The sequence below is a fragment of the Meriones unguiculatus genome, chromosome X (assembly GCF_030254825.1).
Source record: "Meriones unguiculatus strain TT.TT164.6M chromosome X, Bangor_MerUng_6.1, whole genome shotgun sequence".
Classification (NCBI taxonomy): Eukaryota; Metazoa; Chordata; class Mammalia; order Rodentia; family Muridae; genus Meriones; species Meriones unguiculatus.
In genome coordinates, this window is record NC_083369.1 from 61,419,233 (window position 1) to 61,437,541 (window position 18,309).

Sequence of the window (18,309 nt, forward strand, 5' to 3'; positions counted from 1 at the left end):
AATTCCTATGTTTGCATAACTGTTTCCAATTATGTCCTAGTAAAAGCAGAACATATTTTCATTGAACCTAATCAAATAATTACATTGTTATGAAAATAAGAATATTTAATAAAAATATGGATTTTAAATGAATCTGATAGGGTGAAAAAACTATTAGTTATACGTGTTTCACTTCAATGTAAAATAGCAGATTATGCTCAGCTATTGTGTGTTAATATGTGGGTCACAAAAGCATAATACATTTCCTTATCCATCCTAAGGGTCATAGCCAATGTTCCTACTACAAAAAGCAAGTTAAAGATGAATGCATTTTGCTTACTGTCTCTGCCACCTTCTCTTATCTCTCTTCCATTCTTGTTATTTCTACCACACACAAATATCTCCTACATTAATATTAGCCTTTCTATTTTGTTTTCTGACCCAGTCACCAGGGTCACTCATGTAACATTGGACTTAGAAATATCAGTCAGAGTCTGGTGAGCTCCTAATTCCCAAAAACTCATCAGTTCAGCAGAGAGTAATCAATCTCATAGAGTGCCTCCACCATCCATAACTAACTATTGATAAGGCCAGTCTTTTGCAGACCCCCTGTAGGTAAAGAGTTCTGTGACTTCATGGTTGTAACAGCTATGTCATGCCCAGAAGATTGCATTTCATGGCCCTTTTCCCTGCTTCTATCTTTTGCAGTCCTTCTAAACTCTGTCCCCTAATGTACCTTGAGCCTTAGGAGTGTGGTTTAAACTTAGGATTGGGCCCTCCACCATTTTTTATTCTTAGTAACATGAGCATCTATGACCTTCTGCTTTAACTGCTATTTACTACAAAGGAGCTTCACTAATGAAGATTGAAAGCAACATTTGTGTATAGGCATAAACACTGGTGTTTACAAAGCAGTTTGACACTAATTTAGTCACTGTTCAATTGCTGTAAAGAGGCACTATGACCGAGGCAACTCTTACAAGAGAAAACATTTAACTGAGGGCTTGCTTCCATATTCAGAGGTTTAGTCCATTATCATTAGGGCAGAAAACATGACCCTGAAGCATGAGCAAAGAGGTACATCCTCAGTCCTCAGAGACAGACAGACAGACAGACAGACAGACAGACAGATAGATAGATAGATAGATAGATAGATAGATAGATAGATAGACAAACAGACAAACTAGGCCTTGTGTGGGCTTTTTCCTTTCTTTTTCTTTTATTATTATTATTTATTACAATTTATTCACTTTGTATCAAGGCTATAGCCCTCTCCCTCATCTCTTTCTGGTCAGACACTTCCTCTCTCTTCCCCCTATGTCCCTCCCCTTGTCCACTGATAGGGAAGGACCTCATCCCCTATTATCTGACCCTAGCTTATCAGGTCTCATCAGGACTGGCTGCATTGTCCTCCTCTGTGCTCTGGGAAGGCTGCTCTCCCCTCAGGTGGAGGTGGTCAAAAAGCCAGCCATTGAGTTCATGTCAGAGACAGTCCCTGTTCCCCTTACTAGGGTACCCACTTGGAGACTGAGCTGCCATGGGCTATATCTGAGAAGGGGAGGTCTACATTCTCTAGATGCGTGGTCCTTGGTTGGAGGGAAGGAACCTGGAAGAGACAGGAACTCCACAGGTAGAACAATAGAGTCAAAAAGCCTGAGCCCGGGAGGGTGTGTGTGTGCAGAGACCGATACTCCAACCAGGGACCATACCTGGAGAGGATCTAAAACTCCTGCTTAGAGGTAACCCATAGACTCAGTCTCTAAGTGGGTTCCCTAGTAACGGGAACTGTGGCTGTCTCTGGCATGAACTCAGTGGCTGGCTGTTTGATCATCTCCACCTGGGGGATGCAGCCTTGTCAGGCCACAGAGGAAAAATATAGAGCCAGTCCTGAAGAAAATTGATAGGCTAGGGTCAGATAGAAAGGGAGGAGGTCCTTCCTTATCACTGGACTAAGGAAGGGACATAGGGGGAGAAAAGGAAAGGAGGGTGGGACTGGGAGGAGACTAGGGAGGGAGCTGCAGCTGGGATACAAAATGAATAAATTGTAATAAATAATAAACAAACAAAACAAAACAAAAGAATAAACTGCTCTTTCAAGCCAGTGCTGAGTGATGGGAATCTCTCAGGACAACTGGCACAAACAATGCAAGACCAGAGGTAAGAGAAAGCCCTACCACAAGAAGCAGAATTATGAGCTGGGACTGCCTGCTGCCAACACGAAGATTGGCCCTCGTGGTATACACACAATCTGAATCTAAGGAGAAAATAAGAAGTACCATGCACTGAGATTATATATGGGGAACTTTTCCTGGGGCTCTGAGTGTTTTGCTCCCAAAACAAGGATCATTGATGTTGTCTACAATGCATCCAATAACCAGCTTGTGTCCACCAACACCCTGGTGAAGATCGGCATTGTGCTTATTGATATCACATTGTACTGACAGTGGTACGGGTCCCACTTTGCACTACCCCTGGGCAGCATGAAGGGAGCCCAGCTGACTCCTGAGGAAGAAAAGATCTTAAACAAAAAACAATCAAAGAAAATTCAGAAGAAAAATGATGAGAGCGAAAAGAACGCCAAAATCAGAAGTCTCCTGGAGGAGCAGTTCCAGCAGGGCAAGTTCCTCACCTGTATTGCCTCAAGACCAGGCCAGAGTGGCAGAACAGATGGTTATGTGCTACAGAACAAGAATCTGTAGTTCTTTCTGAGGAAGAGCAAAGCCTGGAAAGGCAAATAAACCATCTTTCATAGCTCATGTAATAAGCTATGTTTATTGTTCTATATTTATATTGTATGAATGCTTGGATATTTTTCCCCTGTTTCCTGAGCAAAGCTGAGGAAATGAACTCATCTTTACTGTTATTGGGGTGCTGTCTAAATCATGCTTGTATTGTTTGGCTAGAAATACTTTCTTTTGTAGACTTGAGTTCTGTTAAATTTGTGAATGTGTGTGCTAGGCATTAACCTTCATGAGCCTAAAGCATATGACTGCACCACTGTCTACACCTCCAGCTGGTGAGGTGGCTCATGGGAAGTGTGGGGACTTTGGCATTGTATTGGATCTTCACAGTAGTCATACCACATTTTGATGGATTTTTGAAGTTACTGCCTGTAAAAGATGTTTAAGAAACCTAAGTGAGGTCATAGGGGAGGACCTGACAGGACAGTCTGTAAACTAAAATTTTGGTTGCAAGGGAGGATGTCTTCGCTGCAAGGTTAATCGTTTGGGGTTTTTTAAATTTTGTTCTTTTGAGGCACAAGCCCACTCCATAGCCTTGGCTAGCCTGGTGCTTCACACCAGGCTGGTTTCAGCTCAAGAGAGCTCCACCTTCATATAAAGGAGGAATACCTTGTTGACAATCTTAACAGCAAATGTTTAATTGTACTGAATTAAAAGTCACTTCAAGGTCAATGCATCCTGACTTTAATATAGTGAGACTGGGGTCTCACTATCCTTGGCTGATCAGGAACTCCCTATGTAGACCAGGCTAGTTTAGAACTCACAGGGATCTGTTTGCCTTTTCCTCTACATTGCTGGAATTAAAGGTGTGTGTGCCATCCTGCCTGACCTTTTTGGTTTTATTTATTTTCATTTGTATGAGTGTTTTGCCTGTATCCATAATCCATATTTGTGCAGCACATGTTTGTCTAGTGCCCAAGGAGGTCAGAAGACAGCATTGGTTCTCTTGGAACTGGAATGGGTACTCTTTACTACTGAACCATCTCTCCAGCCTCTATTTAATGAGTTGCCCTTAACATAATCTTCTTTAGTTTGTGTGGGATTTTTGTTTTTTCCAAACAGGGTTTTTCTGTGGAGCCCTGGATATCCTGGAACTTTATATAGACCAGGCTGGCCTCAATCTGCCTGCCTCAGGAGTCTTGGATATCTCAACTGATAAGGCTCCTGATCCTGAATCTGAGCGTTCAAGTTTCAGCTTCCTGCTACAATTAGAGGTGGACCCTGGATGTTTAATAGTGACACAGACAGTGGTTCAGAATTCAAACAAAAGAAAGCACTAAGAAAAATAAAATGCTGTGGGGATACAAAGTGAATAAACTTTAACTTATACAAAATAAATTAAAAAAATTACATAGTCATAAAAAAATAAAAAGGAAACAAACCATCAAAAAAATAAAAACAAACCAATAGCTGGGCACGGTGATGCACACCTTTAATGCCAGCACTCAGAGAGGAAAAGACAGGAGGGTCTCTGTGAGTCTGAGGCCAGCCTGGTCTATAGAATGCATTTTAGGACAGCCAAAGCTACACCGAGGAACCCTGTTGAACAACAACAACAGAAACAGTTCTTATGAGATGGAGCCAGAATTATCCATGTCAGAGAACATGTGAAAGCAAAAACAAAGGTGAGGAAGTTGAAGAGAGATTGGAAGTTGCTATGGAAATGGGAGAAAAAACCATGAACCAAGGCCTACAGACAGAAGAGAAAGATGGGGGTTTGTAGAAGAAATTCTCTACCATGGAGCTTGCAGAAGTAAGTCAACTGTCCTAGCCTTTCGGAACTGGTCTTTGTTTGGGGACTCAGAATTTTCAAACCTTAATATTAATGAACTCCAATTTTGTAGCTGTTTGTTATAACAACAAATGCAATCTAATATACATAATACTTTAAATGGAGTAACTTAAACTAAAGTAGAAGCTATAAGGCCTTCTGAGAAATTGCTCGGGAATCATATACTGTTATATTTATCCTATTCATTTAGTTAAGTCAAATATTTGGGGATGAGAAAATGGAATGCATCTCCTGATTTTAAGACCTAAAATAGTAGGGTTATTCTTTTCTTTATGTTACCTTTTTTAATATCCAACATAATTGAGGTGATAAGTAAAAATAACTCATTAAGTTTCTATGAGCAGAGTCTTTTTAAAAAATAAAGTTCAAAACACATGTAGTAGATGAACCATAAAATTCGATGGGAGTTACAGGATGATGTAAAACATATGATAGGCACCTCAAATTTCAATGTACATTATCATGTACCTTCAGTAGAGGTGGATACTTAAACCCATGGAGCTCAAAATAATTCATATAGTGTTGTATAACTTAAACTGTAACAAAAGATCTTGATATACACATAATTTTCTCATTCTAAGATTCCAGATTAACAAAGACTATAGTCTTTGTTTCATTTAGAATGAGTATCCATGATCACTTCTACCTGGTACTTCTATACAACTGATACAACAACATGACAACTTTCTATATGCCAGAAATTATGGGGCTGGGGAAATCACTATGACATCATTATGACTCCAAGGAATGACCAGGATGTTACATCTATGATACCACAACAAAATAGCTGCCTAAACAAGGCATGAACAATGGCAACTAACATGGACATACTAGCAATAGACATACTAATACGGAAAGGAAAAATATAATGGGTCTTACCCCTAAGAACTGCAGACAAATAAAGAATGCTGAGAGAAAGAGGATTCATTTTCCTAAAGGATGAGCCTCCAATTAGTTATCCAATAACAGGTGGTCAGCTCTGAAGTCATATACATACATGTAACTGAGTAAGCTGTCTTTATATATCCACACAACACATTCACCAAAGGGGACATGCATTCGAGAGGGAGTTGGGGGAGAAAGAGTTGGTGAGAGGGGTTGAAGGGAGGAAAAAAAAGAGTAAATGAGGTAATTATATTTTAATCACTAAAACTCAAAGAAGAAGGCAGTGTATATTCAATGTATATTCAAACAGGTCCACCTTTTAGAATCACACCAAGAGAACAGTAAATATAAAATGCTGAGTTGAGTAAGATTTCTTTAGGGAGATGGATCTTTAAAAGGGAGAAATAACGCTTTCTCTAGACATTCCATCTTTTTTCTATCTCATTTTCTTGCTTCTTGGGAAGGATTAGTGAATTAAGGAAGCTACAAACAGGCAAAATCGACAAAGGTTAGTTTTATTTCTTAAGTGCTATTATATTTTGTAACTACTTTTTTTAGCAACTGTTTACCTATGTCCCTGCACAGGCAAATGTAATAAGCAATGCTGTTCTTAAATACATAGAAGGCAATGCTGTTCTTAAATGCATAGAAATTTGCTTCTCAGTGGTACTACTTATAATTTCAATTTAAAAGAGTATAATCTATGTTGGTCTCAATTCCTATAGACAAATAATATAACATTATGTTATTTATCAATAGGTAAGTAAAGTAGTCTACCAACAAAATCTGTACTGTATTTTCAGAAAATGGTATGTCAGGTCCCAAGTAAACTATCACGTTGGAAACGTTTACTCCACCAAAGACAGGGTATTATCTATTACATCATGTTTCCAATAGTCATGTGGCTACAAAGAGTTAGCCTATAGACTTTTTCTAACATTAGAAAATCTACACACCATTAGACTTATAGGATATATTCAACAAATGATCGTCACTATCTTTATCATCTTTAGAGTGATTTTAATGATATATTGTGATATATATGTAAGTACATTGTTGAATCTACCCAATCAATGCATGCACTTCATATAATTACTACTTAACTGGAGAACATTTAACTTCTACTGCTTCTCTCATCAGGAGTACAAAACAGGGATATTAACTAGAGTCACCATGCTATATAATTGACCTCTTGAATCTCTTCTTCTAGCTGTAACCTTATATTCCTTGACCACTAACTACCATATAAAGCAATAATATATAGAGAGAAATATAACAAACTTCTTGATAAATAATATTCATATGCCAAAACTTCTCGATTCTTTAGGCTTCTGGTAAGTAGCTTTAACAATGATATAAAAGTAACACCTTATGGAGTATTACTGTATCAGATATTGTGCTAAGCTCACAGCAGCATCCTATTGAGTCATCAAAGAAGCATTACACAACAAACACCATTATTTTCATGATTTTATATATGAAGACATCACAGTGGAGAGAATAAGTGACTTGACACAGTTGGAATATGACAAAACCAGGAGTTGAATACAGAATTCAAATCTGCCTGATTCTAAAGCCTATAGATAATCAATTATTTTTATGCCTGTAAATCAATGTATGCAGCAGACAGTTTGTCTTAATGGTAGCCCACCTCAATTCAGAAAGAAGATTAAATGACTGGAAATTATAGCCCAATTCAACATTTACAATTATGGAGGATTCGTTGTATGACCAGGCCTGTGGAAAGATATAAATTCAAGAATGGTTCCTTTTCCTAAAGGAGTTCATAATCTCATCAGAGAGATACAAAGAACACATAAATCAACTAGAGATTCATAGCTGACGTAATAAAAGCAACTGGCTGAGTTTGTTGTTTGTCTTGAGTCACATGAGGCAACAGCTATATAAATCAATGAGGAAGGAAAGATAGGCAGGCTGGGAACCAGGATGAAGGATATGGGTATGATTCCAGGTGACCAGCAATCATTCATGTACATCATATTTAAAAGATATACTTTCTGAAGAGATGTGCTTCATTTAGATTATGGCACAAAGCCAAAGAATCTCCAGCTGGTGTTTAACATCAAAGTAGATAAAGCATTTATACACACATTGTTGATGTTGAGTGAATATGGAAGAGTACATCTAATATCTAAAGATTAAGGGTTGAGAACCTGCCAAAAATGTAGGCAAGGTATCATGGTCCTAGCCAAATGAACTGAAATTAAACTGCATCTCATCGTGAAATTTGTAAAAAAAAAAATAAATAAAATAAAATAAACACAGCAGAAAAATAAAATGGAACTTAAACATATCGAGACACTTGGACATGGCCTCATGATATTATAAGTTAGTTCCATTATCTAGCTTCCATTTATTGAGTCAAGGGAACATAACCAAGAGACCCAAAGATACAAGTCTCTGGAATCCAAGTATAGCTGTAATCGAATATTTATTTTGGGAGGCCTAAGAAAATATAATTAGCACAAACAGAGCAGTGATTTTGGTTAAGTGAAGAAGACAGGGTTCTAGATAAGTGTTGTATTTAAATGCCTAAATATGAAGCTCAAAGAAGGACCATTAGCCTGAGGAACAACTAATGAAAGCAACTAATGAACAACTAATGTGGGAACAAAATGCAGTTGTGCAGATAGGGATAATGCACAAGCTAGCATTTCTGTGATTGCAGCTGACTAGCTGGAAGATAAATTCTTCCAGTTGACACAAGAAGATAAATTCCAGCTGCCCTCGTGCATGGGATACACTATCTTAATGTGCTTTCCAAGTGTCAGAGCTGTTTAGAAACTGAAATGTCTTGTGAAACTATAAGAACAGAATTATACCAGGATACTGAGTTAATGAAAACTTACTCATATCTACAGACCAGAGATATTTTCAGTTGTGGGCAAGTGCTATTGTGATGAATAAAGCTTGTATTTAGTTACTAATCATTAGTGAATTTGAAGCAAATTTTTATCACTCCTTATTTTTCTAAAAAACACATAGTAAAAATAAGGAAAATGGGATGGGGAGATGGCTCAGTGTATAAGACTGCTTGCTTCTTAAGCATGAGAACTTAAGTTCATATCTCCAATACTCATCTAAAGAGTCAGGCATAGTTGTGTGTACGGATAACTTCAGTACTAATGGAGGTGGAGTTAAAGACAGTAATGTCCCTGTGCTTACTGACAAGCCAGCTTCAACAAAATACCATGCATGGAGATAACCTAGAACCGCTGCACAGATGTAACCCATGGCAGTTCAGTGTCCAAGTGGGTTACATAGTATTGGGAAGAGGGACTGCCTCTGACATAATCTGATTGGCCTGCTCTTTGATCACCTCCCCCTGGGGGGGAGCAGCCTTACCAGGCCACAGAAGATGACAATGCAGCCACTTTTGATGTGAACTGATAGACTAAGATCAGAAAGGAGAGGAGAACCTCCCCTATCAGTGGACTTGGGGAGGGGCATGCATGCAGAAAGGAGAGGAAGGGTGGGACCGGGAGGGCAGGAAGGAGAGGCTTATGGGGGATACAAAGTGAATAAAGTGTAATTAAAAAAATGAAAATAAATTAAAAAAAGAAAATGGTGAGGTCTAGGTTCAATGAAAGAACCTGACTCTAGGAAATAAGGTTGTAACGAATATGAAAGGACACAGAACATCTTTTTCTGGCCTCCTCATATACTTACACAGAACATTTGCACCTATACATGTACACATACACACACACACACACACACACAAATAGATTTTGGTTCACAGTTTCAAAGGGTTTCAAACATAATTGGTTGGCACCATGTGCTTTGACAAAACATCATGGTGACAGGGGCTATGATGATAGAGGATCTTATTGACAAAAGGCATAGAAACAAGACGGGACCATAGACAAGATATGCCCAATCCTCTACCTCTTCCAGCTTGGCCTTATCTTATAAAGATTTCTAAAATAGCCCACACAATTACGTGAGTGAATAAAAAATTTTACACAGAGGCCTACAATATTCAAACTATAACCATAATGCAGAAGTTCTTGACAACAATGGGGCTTTCTCAGACAACTAGGAATAGTGCTTCCTCAAGATCCAACCATACCACTCCTAGGCATCTATCCAAAGTACGCTCAAGTACACAACAAGGACATTTGCTGGACTATGTTCTTAGCAGCTTCATTCTTAATAGCCAGAACCTGGGAAAAAAAAAACCCAGATGTACCTCAACGGAGGAATGGATACAGAAATTGTGGTACATTAGGCAAATGGATGGAACTATAAAAGATCATCCTGAGTGAGGTATCCCAGAAGCAGAAAGACACAAACGGTATATACTCACTTCTAAATGGTTATTAGCCATATAATGTAGGATAAACATACTGAATGTGTATGCCTAAAGAAAGTAAGCAAGAAGGAGACCCTGAGTAAGATGATCAATCCTAACTCAGAAAAGCAAAGGGGAAGGACATTGGAGAGGGAGGAAACAGGAAACAGGACAGGAAACTACCACAGAGGGCCTCTGAAAGACTACCCAGCATCTTATCAAGCAGATGCTGAGATTCATAGCCAAACTTTGGACAGAGTGCAGGGAATTATATGAAAGAAGTGGGAGATGAAAGACCTGGAGGGGACAGGAGCTCCACGATGAAAGCAAGAGAACCAGGAAATCTGGGTCCAGGGTTCTTATCTGAGACTGCTACTCCAATCAAGGACCATGCATGGAGATAACCTAGAACCCTTGCACAGATGTAGCCCATGGCAGCTCAGTGTTCAAGTGGGTTGCCTAGTAAGGGGAAGAGGGACTGTCTCTGACATGAACTCAGTGGGTGGCTCTTTCATCACCTCCCCCTGAGGGGGGGAACAGCCTTATCAGACCACAGAGAAAGACTATGCACCCAGTCCTGAAGAGATCTGATAGGCTAGGTTCAGATGGAAGGGGAGGAGGACCTCCCCTATTAGTGGAATTGGAGGGGCATGGGAGGAGATAAGGTATGAAAGGTGGGATTGGGAGGGAGGGAGCTATAGCTGGGATAAAAAGTGAATAAACTATAATTAATATAAAGAGTAAAATAAAAAAAGGAAAAAAGAAGACATACACAGAGGAATCATATTTAAATTATCTGAGCCAGATGCTACAATTTTGAATGACTTGCAAAAATTTATATTACAATCCCCTGTGTTGAATAATCCAAAATGCAGGCTTAAAGAACCAGAAGTTATATTAGAGCTAGCTTCCCAAAATGTTAGACAACAAAGACATAACATAAGAGACAACTTTAAAATTTTGAACTGCAATCCGTCTTTAGAAAATGATTCTGTATCTAAAGGATAATTAATAAACAATTGATTTTAAAATTTGTAGATAAATTTTGTCAGATATTGGGGCAATTGTGAAGCTTTATAAGATATAAATAATCATAAATTTTACAGCCAAAGAATATCATCAGATGTATCAAGAACAAAAATAAGTTTCAATTATAATAAAGATTGAATTTTCTTTCTATTCTGTCTAAAGAAATGACTACCATATAAAGAGAGAATCAAAATATTTACAGTAAAAAAGTAAATATAGCTATATTGCATGCAGTTCATCAATGAAAACATTTTTGTTAGTTATTCTTGATTCTGTAATGCTTGTAATATTTATCAGCTTTTGAAATTATATGTGTTTATATACATATGCATATTTTTTATAATTTTTATTTTATGTTAATTACAGGTTATTTATTTTGTATCCCAGCTGTAGCCCCCTCCCTCATTCTCTCTTACCCCACACTCCCTCCCTCATCTCCTCCCCTCCCCTCTCTAAATCCACTGATAGGGGAGGTCCTCCTCCCCTTCCATCTGACCCTAGTTTAGCAGGTCTCATCAGGACTGTGTGCATTGGCCTCCTCTAATAATTCCTCACACAATTTCATAATTCAAAATTTCAATTGTTTTTGTTAATGATAATTCCCCCCAAATTGTATGAATTCAGGTTCCACAAAACTCAAACATGGATTCTGTAACCTAAACTTCATGATATTCATGTTATGTTTGAAAATATTAGAGAGATACACTTCATTCATCCAGTTTTCTAGCAAAGTCAATTTTAAAAATAGGTTCTGAAAATACAGCAGGAAACATCACGGACAAACCATTTATTCATTTTATAGAAACGGTGTTCTAATAATATAAGCTGTTATACTGCTACATTGTTATTATTTTGTATAATATAGTTAAAAATAACTAAACAATTTTGGAATACATTCTAGGAGTTTTTCTTCCAATTACTTTCTCTTTGGGGGGCAGTTTAATTTACCATTTCTTTTCCTGTATTTTCCCCACTCTATTAGATGAAGGAGGGGAATCAATTCTCTTGCAAGCCTGGCTCTTCTTTGACCTACAAGGGTTATAGCATGAGTGAGATGCAATCCTGAGGAGGCTTACTTATTTTAACATGGCCTTCCTTTATGTATTTTGGGTCAACACTCTGAGTGTACACTTGCTGCTCCTTTACTGTTGGCCAGTGCTTACATATATTTTTTTCAAGTTCTCAAAATAGAGAGTCTTGCAGAGAACAGATATTAGCCACCATGTTTTGCTTTGTATGTAAAAGGGAAGAGGCAAACCTCTCTCTCTCCCCCTCTCTCTGTCTCTCTCTTTTTCTCTAACAACTGTTCATCCCAATACAAATTCATTTCATTTTTAAGTTTTCAAACAAAAGTAAGCCCTGTACTGATAATCTTCACACCTTTGTCGCATATGTTAGTAGATGTTGTTGATGTTTGTTTACTTTTGTTTTGTTTTGCTGTTTTCTTATTTTCCAGATATTATTCTTAGATTGCAAGAGTGACCTCTAGTGTAAAATATCTGTATATTTATACAGGCTTCAAGACCTCTTACCTAGCCTTTATTTCTACATATTATGTAAAATGTAAAGAGTGAGAATTCTACAAATTTGACCCATCGTTACTTAAAAACAAAGTTGGACTTATCCTTAATAGTTCTGATGTAGTTGATCCCTAAACGTTGGCTACCAAAGAGCAGCTTCATTTTGAAGGATTTTTTGAGATGGGGAGGAAGGACATTTCCACAAGTGCTCTTATAGGGAACTGGAAGTAAATGAATATTCTTCATGAGCTAGATGACTTTTGAACACTGAAAAGAATGTTTGCAACTCTCCTATCACTTCTGGCATCCTTGTTGTGAATAATTGGCTGGTGTAGTCCCTTGTTCTTTTTCTTTTACAGAGAAAGGGAGTATTTTCCTTCTCAACATGCAGGGTAGATGCAAAATGTAAAGAACATACTGCATTCCTTATCAATATATTATACTGAAGTATATGTCCTGTTCTCATACAATGTCAGGCAGAAAAATTGCAGCATGGTCAAAGATATTATATATTCTCCACATGTGGTTAAATGGGACTTTTACCTATCTTTCAAGGGCTAGCTTCCCTTGTAGTAAAAATAACACCCCTCACGTTAGCATAGCCTTTTAACACTTACAGAATACTTTCATAGAGATCATCATACTTTTTCCACTGAAAAAAATTTAGAGAGTGGGTATTTTAGTTCCATCTCAGTGATGAAAAATATGAGACCCAGTAAGATGCAATGGCATGTCAAAAGTAAAACATGTTAAAAATTGACTAAGTTCTAACATATTGGATTCCAATCATAGAATTTATTTATACACAACGGCTTATGAATCCAACAGTGATATATTGATTTTATATATATATATTTATATATATATATTGATTTTCCAAAACAATATATAAACTTAAAAAATCTGCCTACATGCAAATTTCTAGGAAAACAATCATGATCTGGTTATAAGGATCAAAGAAGATTTTTATGAATATCAAATACAGTACAGTTTTTAACACAGAGGAAGAATGTATACAGATAAGGAAAACCTTCCCAAGTAAGACAAATCAGGGAAATGGGAAAATGTGGAAGCAGTCCAATTTTCTAAGTGTGGGAAAATCTTAGAAAATAATGTACTGAAAGAAAGTTTATAGCAAAAAACACAAGTTCTGAAATAGTGCTACTGATATTGGAGGCTAGATAAATCTTTTCTGTGCACTATAAGATATTTAGTAGCACATCCAATAGATACCAATAATGTACTCTTCTTCAATTGTGACAAAAAAAGATGTCTCCACATATTACCAAATGTTTCCACTATGATAAAATCCCTGCCCAGCCCCCACCACCATTAAAACCCCTTGAATAATTAGATTTTGGAAACTATCCACATTTTCAAGTAGCGATGTATCATGAATATCTCCATACTTACAGAACACAAAACTAGTCAAAACATGGAGAATAAATTGAAAGAAAGGAATTACTAAAAAGAAAGAAAAATATAAATCCTGTCATCAGGAGGATGTGTGAGTGGCTTTTGGGTATGGGCCAGAAGTGGCTTCTATATGGGAAAAAAAATAAAGTTAGAGATAAGTTCCTGGGAGTGTGTTGTAAACTTTTCCAACAGTTTATTAGAGGAGTCATTTTAATTGCTTCACTTCCTTTGCCACTTTTGATCTAGAGTTAGAAGGTGAAACATGATGCTCTCAAAGTCTCATTTTAGCCTAGTTGAGACAGATATGAAAATACTGTCTCTTACTTTAAAACACATCCATTATTCTCCAAAAGTAGTATCAGTGGGAATCAAATGTATACTATTTTTTTTGTAATGATAAGCTGTCTAGCTTTACCATCTCATATTAAGTTCAATACATAGGCTAATCCTGAATAGTTAAAATATAAATCATGTACTGTATTCTTTTTATTTTTTTATGTATTACAATTTATTGACTTTGTATCTCACTTTTAAATTACAATTAGTTATTTATCTGTGTGGCCTCACACATGCAATTGTTTGTGTGTGTTGAGTTTAAAGGACAAGTTGGAGGAACTACTTCTTTCTGTCTACTGTGTGGATTCCAGTAATAAAACTCAGGTCATGAGACTCAGCAATCACCTTTATTCATTGAGTCATCTAGCCAACCTCATGTAAAGAAATTTAAAGGCCTCGGACTGTATCTCTTTCAAATATGCATAACAGATGAAGTTTTACATAGGACCTCACCTATGGAAAATATGCTATTAATCATTGCAAAGGTTAGCATATATTAACTATAGAATTAATTGTGAAATCTGCTAATGGGTTTATTTTCGCTATTCTTTAACAAAAAGAAAAAAAAAAAGTTTTACCAGGCTGTCTAAGTATTTGAGAAAAAAAATTATAATCAAACAATTTCCCATCAACTCAAATGTAGTGAGATTATAATTAGTTGATCACATATGTAAATTAGTATGGAGTTTACTCAAAAGAATAAATTGGAAGTGCTGTATTACCCACTCATATATTATTCTTGAGTATACACCCAAAGGACTCTCATTAGGCTATTTCAGAGATAATAAATGGATGCCTATATGTATCACTACTCTGCTCACAGTAGCAAAGCTATAAAATCATCTTAGACATCTATCAGGAAGGGAAATTATAAAAACCTAGAGCATGTATACACATACATGGACAAGTGAGTTTTATTTAGCCACTAAAAAAAATAAAATCATGCCATTTCAGGGAACTAGAGGAAAATGGATATCATCATGTTACATGAAATGTGTCAGACTCAGGAAGACTAATATTGTATTTATTTTTATTGGTAGATCATACATTTTCTACAGATACATAGGAGTATTTTTATATACAAACACAACATGAGTATAGAATAGAACCTGTTTGAGGGAATGTAGTTGAATAATGACAGGGGCAAAGAAGAAATATACATACAAGGGGTAAAAGTAGTAAACATATTCTATATCCTTAAGTGAAAATGTCTTTTGGAAACTTATAACTATGAACAATGAATATATACCATTAAAATTTTAAAATTAATTTAGTATTTGTAAAAATATATATATGCTGACTTGTTTTCACAGTAGATTTTTAACAAGTATATGGGAAGCTTTGGTCACTAAATACATGTTTATATGAAAATATTTGCTATAAAGAATTTAAAATAATATTTTGAGTGTTTCAATATTAAAATGATATGTAATATTATACCCATACTACCTACTTTTTTACCTTAGTAATCTTCATTCTTATTTTTAGTGTTAGGGTTTTATTCTATACCATAAAAATAAGTGCTAGTTCTCTGGGAAATTTTTTCCTTCTGACCTGTTTCTTGTGACGCTCTCTCTTACCCTATCTTCAGATCACCAACAGAGGTATGTACATAGCAGGTTATCACTTTGATCAATAGGTCATGGTGAAGACAATTACTGACGTGCATGCACACTCCAATGTGCACGTACACAGTGTGCAGAGAATGGGCCAGAGAGAGCTAAAATTAACTTACAGAGAAAGCACCATGCTATTCCAAAAGTGAAATAAACAGAAAACTGGTAGAAATGAACTGAGGTAAACAGATAGCTATGTAGCTACCTTGAAAGACAGAAGATAAATATAGAGAGAAATGAAAAATATGTAAAAAAAAAAAAAAACACATGAAATAAAGAGGTAAATGTGTTGAGGGGTTAGGGGATGAATTGTTGGGGAAGAAATGAGGAGTAGATGTGATCAAAACACATTATATACATCTGTGAAATTATTAAACAACAAAATTAAAAACACATAAACAATGGACATACAGGTGAAACAGCATAAATGTGTGTTTCTGTATGCATGCAAGCCAGAGAAAATCAGCAGAATTGACAATTATTTAGGGATTAAATGTACTTTACTTTCCTGTAACTGCTAAGTTACTGCACTGCTTTTGTTAGTGAACAGACAAAAAAAATGCAATTAGTGTCCACATCAGTTTGACTAATTTAAAAATCTTTAAGGACAAAAAGAACAACTATGAACACAAGGTCCAATCATACTCAAATATGTAATTCACGGGTTTCAGCAGTGAACACTTTCCTTTCCAGTATCTTTGGGTAACTTTATCAGATAGTCTTGAAATGTAAAACACAACATCTAGAATGATGCATGCATTTTTGTACAGAGAAACAATGTAGATCAAAGGAAGAAATGTGGAAAATGAACTATAGAAAGAAGAAATAAGATGTTCTAAGAAAATGCTTATTGAGAAAGAGAAGCTGCTAAGTACAATGGGATATTTCAGTTGGAATCCAACTCTTGTCTTTATAAATAATACAGGAAGGATATTCTTTGCAGAGTTAGAGAGGCCTAAGACTAGACATTGGTAGGCAAGAAAGGGAAATGTTGGGGTAAGTATTAGGGACAAGAAAGCTTGGAAAATGTACTACAGTGTAAAACAGATAGCTAGTAGTATTCTTTTCCTTCAGAGCCTAATGAATTGATAATAGGAAATTGAACATAGATCCATGAGCAAAATATGCATTAAAAACATAAATATGAAACTGAGTGTGGTAGCTCATGACTTTATTCCAAATACTACAAGGGAGAAATAGACCTCTCTGTGTGAGTTTGAGGCCAGCCTGGTCTACATAGTGAGTTTCAGGACAGCCAAGGCTATATAGAGAGACTCTGTCTCTAAATAATTAATCAAAAAATAAGTAAGTGTGGAAAATATGCATGAAAGTATTATTATAAAACCCATTATTTTTTTTTATCAGTTACATTTTATTAACTCTGTATCCCACCCGTGTCCCGATCCCTCATTCCCTCCCAGTCCCTCCCTCCCTCCCTCCCTCATCTCCACCGTGCCCCTTTCCAAGTCCACTGATGGGGGGGACCTCCTCCCCATTCATCTGATCCTGTTTTATCAGGTATCTTCAGGACTGGCTGCAAAGCCCTCCTCTGTGGCCTAACAGGACTGCTCCTCCCTTCGGGGGTGGGGAGACCAAAGAGCCAGTCATCGAGTTCCTGTTAGAAATAGTCCCTGTTCCCCTCACTTTGGGAAACCAATTGGTTACTGAGCTACCACAGGCTACATCTGAGTGGAGGTTCTAGGTTATATCCATACATGGTCCTTGGTTGAATGTCAGTCTCAGAAAAGACCCTGTGCCCAGATATATTTGGTCCTTGTGGAGCTCCTATCCTTTCCCCATCAGACTAACTCCCCTTCTTTCTTATGATTCCCTGTACTCTGCCAAAGGTTTGGTCATGAGTCTTTGCTTTGAAAACACTGCTAGTTAGAGTCTTTCAGATGCGCTCAGTAGACTCCTGTCATACGTTCAATGCACATCCCATCTGTCTTTCTAAATGAGGATTGATCATCTTACCCCATGTCTGCTCAATTGATTATCTTTTTTAGGTGTATAGATTTCATTATGTTTATCATATCTTATAGGTCTATATAAGTGAGTATATCCCGTGTTTGTCTTTCTCCTTCTGGGATATTTCACTCAGAATGATCTTTTCTAGATCCCACCATTTGCCTGCAAATTTCATGATTTCCTCCTTTTTGATTGCTGAGTAGTATTCCATTGTATAAAAATACCACAATTTCTGTACCCATTCCACCGTTGATGGACATCTGGGTTGAAAACCCATTACTTTTATGCTAACCAAAAAAGGCATTAGTAAATAAGATTTAATTAAAATAAGCATATCTCCATTTATTCATGCTTTTGTGTTTTAGAACTTCAATAAACTAGACATGTTCTACTCAGCTAATATATCTAGCACCATGTTTACTACTCTAGAAGATTGCAGAAAACAAACTCTTTAGTCTGAGGGAGCTCTGTGTCTGAACTTGAAAATGAAATGAAAGTCATATATCCCAGAAGGAAAAAGACAAACATGGGATATACTCACTTATATAGACCTATAAGATATGATAAACATAATGAAATCTATACACCTAAAAAAGATAATCAATTGAGGGGACATGGGGTAAGATGATCAATCCTCATTTAGAAAGACAGACGGGATGTGCATTGAACGTATGACAGGAGTCTACTGAGCGCATCTGAAAGACTCTAACTA

The 18,309-nt window shown here is 36.7% G+C and overlaps 1 protein-coding gene and 1 pseudogene across 1 annotated transcript in view; both read left to right on the forward strand.

Annotated features, from left to right (window-relative positions):
- The window catches only part of Il1rapl2 (interleukin 1 receptor accessory protein like 2), a 768,417-nt gene that overhangs the window by 661,726 nt on the left and 88,382 nt on the right, over positions 1 to 18,309 (forward strand). The gene's annotated exons all lie outside the window — the stretch shown is intronic.
- LOC110540090 (small ribosomal subunit protein eS8-like) lies at positions 2,091 to 2,717 on the forward strand (annotated as a pseudogene).